The sequence below is a fragment of the Heptranchias perlo genome, chromosome 17 (assembly GCF_035084215.1).
Source record: "Heptranchias perlo isolate sHepPer1 chromosome 17, sHepPer1.hap1, whole genome shotgun sequence".
In the NCBI taxonomy this organism is placed as follows: domain Eukaryota; kingdom Metazoa; phylum Chordata; class Chondrichthyes; order Hexanchiformes; family Hexanchidae; genus Heptranchias; species Heptranchias perlo.
Window position 1 is genome coordinate 48301942 of NC_090341.1, and position 8239 is coordinate 48310180.

Sequence of the window (8239 nt, forward strand, 5' to 3'; positions counted from 1 at the left end):
CTCGTTCTTCCTACCGAAATGTATCACTTCGCATTTTTCTGCATTAAATTTCATCTGTCACGTGTCCACCCATGCCACCAGCCTGTCTATATCCTCTTGAAGTCTATCACTATTCTCCTCACTGTTTGCTATGCTTCCAAGTTTTGTGTCATCTGCACATTTTGAAATTGTGCCCTGTACACACAAGTCCAAGTCATTAATATATATCAAGAAAAGCAGTGGTCCCAGCACCGACCCCTGGGGAATACCACTGTACACCTCCCCCCGGTCTGAGAAACAACCGTTCACCACTACTCTCTGTTTCCTGTCACTTAGCCAATTCTGTATCCATGTTGCTACTGCCCACTTTATTCCATGGGCTGCAATCTTAATGATAAGCCTACCATGTGGCACTTCATCTTTTGAAAGTCCATATACACCTCATCAACTGCATTGCCCTCATCTACCCTCTCTGTTGCCTCATTAAAAAACTCTGTCAGGTTAGTTAAACACGATTTGCCTTTAACAAATCCATGCTGTCTTTCTTTAATCAATCTACACTCGTCCAAGTGACTGTTAATTCTGTCCCAGATTATCGTTTCTAAAAGTTTCCCCACCACCAAGGTTAAACTGACTGGCCTATAGTTGCTGGGTTTATCTTTACACCCATTTTTGAACAAGGATGTAACATTTGCAATTCTCCAGTCCTCTGGCACTACCCCTGTATCTACGGATGTTTGGAAGATTATGGCCAGTACCTCTTCAATTTCCACCCTTACTTCCCTCAGCAACCTAGGATGCATCCCATCCGGACTGGGTGACTTATCTACTTTAAGTAAAGGTAGCTTTCAAGTATCTCTTCTTTATCAATTTTTAGCCCATCCAGTATCTCAACTACATCTTCCTTTACTGAGACTGTGGCAGCATCTTCTTCCTTGGTAAAGACAGATGCAAAGTACTCATTTAGTACCTCAGCCACCCCCTCTGCCTCCATGAGTAGATCTCCTTTATGGTCCCTAATCAGCCCCATCCCTCCTCTTACTACCCGTTTACTGTTTACATGCCTGTAGAAGACCTTTGGATTCCCTTTTATATTGTGGTTACTTTTTCTTTTCTGGCTTGGGGAGGGGGTTTGTGTCATAAATCATCAAGGAGAGGGATGTTGGTGCTTGAGAAATAAAACAATGAGATTGAAAACTATCGCACAAAGTCAAGATCTATTCCTAGTAATGGGAGTGAAAAGTTGTGTGTGAGTGAAATTAGAAGGGAAGGGAGAATTAAAGGGAATGTCAGAGCAGGGGGACAAAAATTCTGAAAGCCTTTGGAAAGGCTTAGCAAGTGTCTCAAATCATTAGCGGCCTTTTCAAAGGCTGAAGTGACAGAGGACTGAATAGTGACAGACAGTGGAGACGGCTGTGAGGAGGATTGCACTCTGTGCCATGCCTGGGACCATCCCCAGAGATTGGTATCGCAGCTGCCTACAAGGAGGTAGAGCCAAACTTCAGGCCACTGCTGCTGTCACTGTCTGTGCCAGCCCAATGCTGCACAGTAGCTGCAGATATCCTTGCAGTAAACAGCACCGTGCTGCTGTGAAGGCAGATCCCTATAGTCACTGCCAGGTAGGTGTACAAGGGCCACCTTGGCAGGTGGAGCAATCAGGGACTTCCGCATATTGATCACCCGGGTGTCTCCTTCTTTCATGCATTGGGGTGCTCCTGAGGAAGCTTCCATCATTAGTTAGTCAGGTCGTCCTTTATTTCAGTGATGCCATGGGGTCTGCAGGCCCAGCTTCCTTCGAGTAGAGGAGTCTCTGATGGCCTGTTGGTTTCCCAACGTGAGGTCTGGCTGTTTCGCTCCTCGGATGCAGGTCTGAGGTCCCTGGCGGGTAGGCACGGAACATTACTCACACAGCCAGGACTGGCAGGCATCCTCCCGTGGGTCCTCCTCTTCTTCCAAGCCCATCAGATAGGGGAATTCCCTTTGGGAAACCCATTGATGCCAGCAGTGGTGGGGAAGGAAATTGAACAATTGGTGCAAAAGTTCACGAGAGCCTAAATGCCATGACAGGGCATCCTTTACAATTGATGACCTGAACACTCGAATGATGGGAAATGTTATGTAGGATAGACACGTCCACAAATGAATATGCTAATGGTCCCGTACCCCCCCCCCCACCCCACAAATACTATATGGGGGGTACAAAGTAGGCAGAGTTTCGGAGCGAAGTTCCCTCCCATTTTACGCTACTGGTCACCCAGTCACCGCCACTGCAGCAGACAATGGAAATTCCAGGCCTTACTGCCTGTGTTCTCACATGAAGGACGGCCAATCAGCTGAGCTACCAGACACCTGTGGCACTAATAGGACAACATGTGTCACTGCCTAAGGCAAGAGGGAGAGAAAACTGAGGGAAAAATATCCTCTACTCAAGATTCAAATCTGGAAAAATACAGTAAACAAACAAGCAAACTATTACAGCTGGTAACCATAGTGTTGGTCGCTTTAGTGTAATCTTGTCAAGTTGGTTTTTATTTGTTCTTGGGATGTGCCAGGCTGCATTTATTGCTCATCGCCAGAATGATACTAGGGCTTAAAGGGTTAAATGATGAGGCCAGGTTGCGTATACTTGGCTTGTATCCTCTTGAGTTTAGGAGATTGAGGGGTGATGTGATCAAGGTGTTTTAAAATGTTAAAAAGATTCAATAGGGTTGATAAAGAGAAACTATTTCCTCTGATGGGTGAATCCAGAACAAGGGGGCACAATCTTAAAATTAGAGGCAGGCCATTCAGGAGTGAAATCAGGAAGCACTTTTTCACACAACGGGGAGTAGCAATCTGGACCTTGCTTCCCCAAAAGGCTGTGGATGCTGGGGGGGTCAATTGACATTTTCGAGACCGAGATCAATAGATTTTTGTTGGGGTAAGGGAATCAAGGGATAGGGATCAAAGGCGGGAAAATGGAGTTGAGGTGCAGATCAGCCATGGTCTGATTGAATGGCAGAGCAGGCTCGATTTGCTGAACGGCCGACTCCTGTTGCTATGCCATAAGAAGGAGGTGGTGGGCCTTCTCCTTGAACCAATGCGGTTTTGCAGTGGGTCCTTTTAAAAAAACAATTAAGTGCCACTTCTCAGTCATAAATCTGGCTCAGAGAATAAACCACTGTGTTGAAGTTGTGTATCCTGACAATAACACTTTGTACAGCAGAAATGCAGCACGGAACCTGATGTGAGAGGCTGTTCCAGGATAGTGGAGAGTATCGCAGTTTGAAAACCTTTCCACATTTAGTACTGGAAACTTCTTTATTTTTGCTCTTGCCTTCCCCATTTCACTTGTCAAGCTGCCAGTGTTACTTAAATCACAGGAATTCATGTATATTTTTTGTTTCGATACTTCATAATTATCCTGCAAAGCCACTATTATTTTAAAAATATAAAGAAAAAGTACTGTGCAGTGCTGTTATTTTAGTGGAAGTAGGTTTATTTTGGCAGAACCCTCAGAAAATAAAAGGCTGTTTCTCTGGTGCTGACCCTCTAACCCATGTTTTAAATTTCGCATTAAAGGACAGACTTTCCTTTTGTAGCAAAGAAAACCTGAATCTGAGGATCTTCCCAGTCCCAGTGAGGCCTCACTGATCTTCATCTCACTAACTCTGCCTCACCCTTTTCCACCTAAAGTCTCGACTAGTGTTTATTTATCTGCACGCACAGGACATCAGCACAACTGCAGTGACACATCAGCCCCGATATTTACGGGGAGGGGGCGGGAACGTGTCTCAGCGGGGAAGGCGGAGATCCGGCGGGACCTCATTAGAATTTGTTTATTTGAGAGGCTTGCCGGCTGCCGAGCGGGAAAGCCTGCGATACAAGGCCGCAGCCTGCGACCCTTGGGGACTGTCCCAGTCAATCGAGAAGATCGGGGGTCGGTGGCAAGGTGGTGGGGGGGGGGGGGGTTGCTCATAGCGAGCCCCGGGAATCTCAGCTTGCCAGCATTAAATTTAAATTGAAATGGCTGCCAAAATCTAAGGAACGCATCCTCATTTAAATATTAAAATCACTGCCCCACCTTTCCAGAAGGAAGAACCCAACAGGTGGAAACAGTGCTCAGGCTCTGGCCCAGAAGATGGTGGGAATGTGGTCATACATTATAGGGACCAATCACCAGACAGTAACCTCATTGAGGAATTCAGATGAGCTCGTGAGCGCAAGATCGAGACTCGAATTGCAGCTCAGCATGTTAGAATCTCTGGGACCTGTGTTTTGAATCTATCCCAGACTGATGGGAGGTCATCAAGTCACCAATATTAGGTACCTGGTTTCCTTGCCCTTCTGTGGGTCTTAAAACCTTTCTCTAAGTACCATGTGTAATAGTCTATTTAACAGCTGACTCCTGATCTTCAAATGACCTGTTAGTTCCCTAGTCCAGAGATTAAGTTTGAAATGCTCCAACATATGTAAAAGTATCCTGTGTTGCAAAGACATTTCTTTTTCTAAGTGATTACCCTATCACACAAAGTGACTAGAAACTGGCTCCAGGTAGGTGACCGCCAGGTCTGTTTGGGAAATCCTTTCTATGTCTGATTCCCGGGCTTGATATTTTACATGTGTGAAATACTATATTGCTAAATGTATTTTTATGTTAAGTTAGATCTTGTGGTAACTTCAGTGGCCCACAAAGGATGATGGGATGGTTAGCATATAGTGAGAGGTGTAGCAGGGCAGATTCGCCCACTGTTAAAGGCACAAACATCCGTGGGCTACCAGACAGAGTGAGATAAGCAAAAGTAAATGCAGCAGAGATAGTTCATGGTTGATCATAATGTAGACAAAATCAAGAATGAACAATAGAATAGATTAGACTGAGTTCTTAATAATGTAAGGACTAACACAATTAAGAGGAGGTAAGCTAGTTTAGGGATAACGTCAAATATTGAGAAAGAGAGATGAGCTCAGCCGAACAGTGTAAGGAACATAACCCTGAGAGTATAGATAAGAGTGGAGCCTCATGTAATTCACTGGTGTTAGCAATTCTGAACATACAAACAATGACAGACAGGAAAAGATCCTCTGGTCCATCCAACCTGTCCCACACAATTGAGATACCTTGTGCATCACAATATATACACTCCCTACCCCACCCAAAACCATAAGTTGTTTACTTACGGGTATAAGTGTGGCAACCCCCCATTGTCCTCCAGCACTTCGGGAGTACGGCTCATTCCATCTTGATTGTCTGACCCAGCTGAGGTGTCCCAGATCGTAAGTATGATTCTGTCCTTTTGATCTGTTTCGAGTAGGTTGTACGGCTTTAAGATCTAGCTGTATACACAGTACTGTTCTGTAGCTTATGTTGACTCTGGACTAATAAAGTTATACATAAAGCTATTATGTGTTGAGATTCCTTGAACACACACGCACCCAGGCCAACAATGTGCCAATTGAAACCAGTTATCAAAGCTGGCACTGAGTGGAGCTGTGGGTTGGTGTGAGATTCTTTAGCGATTGCAGGCAGTGCTGGCACCCAGTGCGACTGCTATAAGTAATGCTATTCTTAGTTTTACAGAACAGATTAATGAAACCTAGTCAGCTCCCAGTAAGGTCATACCTGATCCAAGCCTAGGATTCCAATGTAATAATTGCTTGCAGTTTCTGTGCCAGCCGTAATATTTGATTGTGTGATCTTGCTCCAAGTATAATATTTTCTAAATGAGTCTGCTTTCAAAGCTCTTCAGGATTTTGAATGCTATCGGTCGATATAAACAACTTCACAAAATTTTAAGCAAATCACTCCCATATTAATGGAGCTCTGTGCCTCAGTCTATTGCTGCTAGTGATCAAATCACTGATATTGCAGTTCAATCCATCCATAATAGACGAAACATGTATTCAGTTTGGTTTCCACTAACAGCCCAGTGGGTAAGTGCTGAGCCATACGGGTGGGTAAGATGTCAGGTCTGTGCTGAGTTTACTGTTGGCAGCAAAAGTGCTTTGCCATTTCCAGGTCCAGGAGCCAGGTTGCTGCTCCTGACTGCCATCCAGTGGCACTTCCTGGAAAGTGCATGCGTATGTCGACATTGGGTGAGGAACCGATTGGGTTTGGCCTCAATGGTCAGTTTTGTTTAGTTGTTCTTGGATTGTGGGCATCGCTGGCAAGGCCGGCATTATTGCCCATCCCTAGTTGCCCTGAGAAGATGGTGCTGGGCCTTTTTATTGAACTACTGCAGTCCTTGTGGTGAAGGTACTCCCGCGATTGTATTAGGTAGGGAGTTCCAGGATTTTGACCCAACGATGGTAAGGAATGGGCGATGTGTGTCCAAGCCAGGATGGCGTGTGATTTGGAAGGCGTTCCCATGACGTTGCTGCTCTTGTCTTTCTCGAGATCACGGGGCTGGGAAGTTTGTTTGAAGTGACCTTGGTGAGGTGTTGCAGTGCATCCTGGAGATGGTGTGTACTGCAGTGCGCTCATGGTGGAGGAGGTAGATACTGAGTGTAGAGACAAGCACGCTGATCAAGCAGACCGTTCCGACCTGGCTGGTGTCGAGCGCCACGAGTGTTGCTGTGGCTGCACTCATCCAGGTGAGTGGTGAGTGTTCCATCACACTCCTGAGTTGGGCCTAATTGGAGTGAGTTAACAGCACAAGAACTGTCCAGAATTCAATACATATTAGCACTAGTTGGGATAGAATAGAGGGGAGTTTACTCTGCTCCAGGGAATACTGGGGATCAAATGAAAAGTTCTGTTTCCCAGCTATGACATCCCTCAGTTTGATGAGCATGATTTTTTTTTTAAGTATTGACATATATTCACTTGTAAGCATTGTTTTTCCATACCTACATTCACCATGAGAGCAATCATTTTTATTTATATTTTGTGAATTTGTGTATCAGTACACTCGTTCAGTCAGTCCCTGCTTTATTCCACCCTGTCTGGATCTGCTGAAGTGACAGAGACAATGACATCACGTACTTCCTGTGAAATGGTGCCAAAGTGTCTTGTTAAAGTATTAGCCGTGGCTCAGTGGGTAGCACTCTCGCCTCTGGAGTTAGAAGGTTGTGGGTTCAAGTCCCACTCCAGACACTTGAGCACATAATCCAGGCTGACACTCTAGTGCAGAACTGAGCTCTGCACTGTCAGTAGTGCTGTCTTTCAGATGAAACGTTAAACCGAGGCCCTGTTTGCCCTCTCAGGTGGATGTAAAAGATCCCACAGCACTATTCGAAGAAGGATAGGGGAGTTCTCCTGGTGTCTTGATCAATATTTATCCCTCAACCAACATCATTAAAAAACAGATGATCAGGTCATTATCACATTGCTGTTTGTGGGACCTTGCTGTGCACAAATTGGCTGCTGCATTTCCTACATTACAACAGTGACTACACTTCAAAAGTAATTAATTGGCTGTAAAGCACGTTGGGACGTCCTGAGGTCGTGAGAGGTGCTGTATGAAGGCAAGTTCTTTCTAGCCGCTTTGTAGGGGAGAAGGGAGTTTGGCAGCACCACAGACCACACCGTAACTCTAGCTGTGTACTGACTGCCATCGTACTAGGATTATTGCCATCCCATTCTGCAGCCTACCCAGGCAGCAGTATTATTATAATTCCACATGTTTAAAAGTCGATCAGATTATGGGTGTGTGTGTGTCTTACCAGGCGGTCTGTTTCTTTCTTTCTTTACAATTACTGTGTTAAATTGAAGCCGAATTGATGTGCAGCTGAGGGCCAAAACTTCCACTTATGGTGAGACTGGCTGATGTAATTGAGATGACTTTGCTGATTACTGTGCACACTTTGCGCTGTGAATGTTTGCAATTGGCTCTCTTTCTCTTTCATTTTTCGTTATCCATCCTCTGCTTATCTTTCTCGGTCCTTTCCGCCTCTTGAGTGTTCCCTACATTACAACAATGACTACACTTCAAAAAGTACTTCATTGGCTGTAAAGCACTTTGGGACATCCTGAAAGGCCGTGCTAGAAATACACGTTCTCTCTTCTTTCTTTCTTTCTCAGTGCTCATCCGTATATTTCGCTCTCCCTATTTATATCTCGTCGATCCCTCTGCTGCTCAAAGCCCCCATTCTTAGTTGACCTCTCTCTTTTCCTGCCTCGTGTCTTTAATCTAGTTTTCAATGGCATTTACTGTCGGACAGATGCACTTCCCTGCCTGACAGCGCATCTGCCGTCCAGCTTTCCGGAGCGTTAGTGAGATGAGTCAATGGACCCAGATGCCTTCAACACTGGGAAAGGTTACAAACCCCCAATTATCCA

The 8239-nt window shown here is 45.2% G+C and overlaps 1 long non-coding RNA gene across 1 annotated transcript in view; it reads right to left on the minus strand.

Moving 5' to 3' along the window:
• LOC137333911 (uncharacterized) overlaps positions 1-5182 on the minus strand; it is a 42619-nt gene extending 37437 nt beyond the window's left edge. The window contains exon 1 of the long non-coding RNA XR_010966009.1: positions 5140-5182. This is a non-coding gene — a long non-coding RNA (uncharacterized lncRNA). The remainder of the gene's footprint in view (positions 1-5139) is intronic.
• Between the last annotated feature and the right edge of the window lie 3057 nt (positions 5183-8239).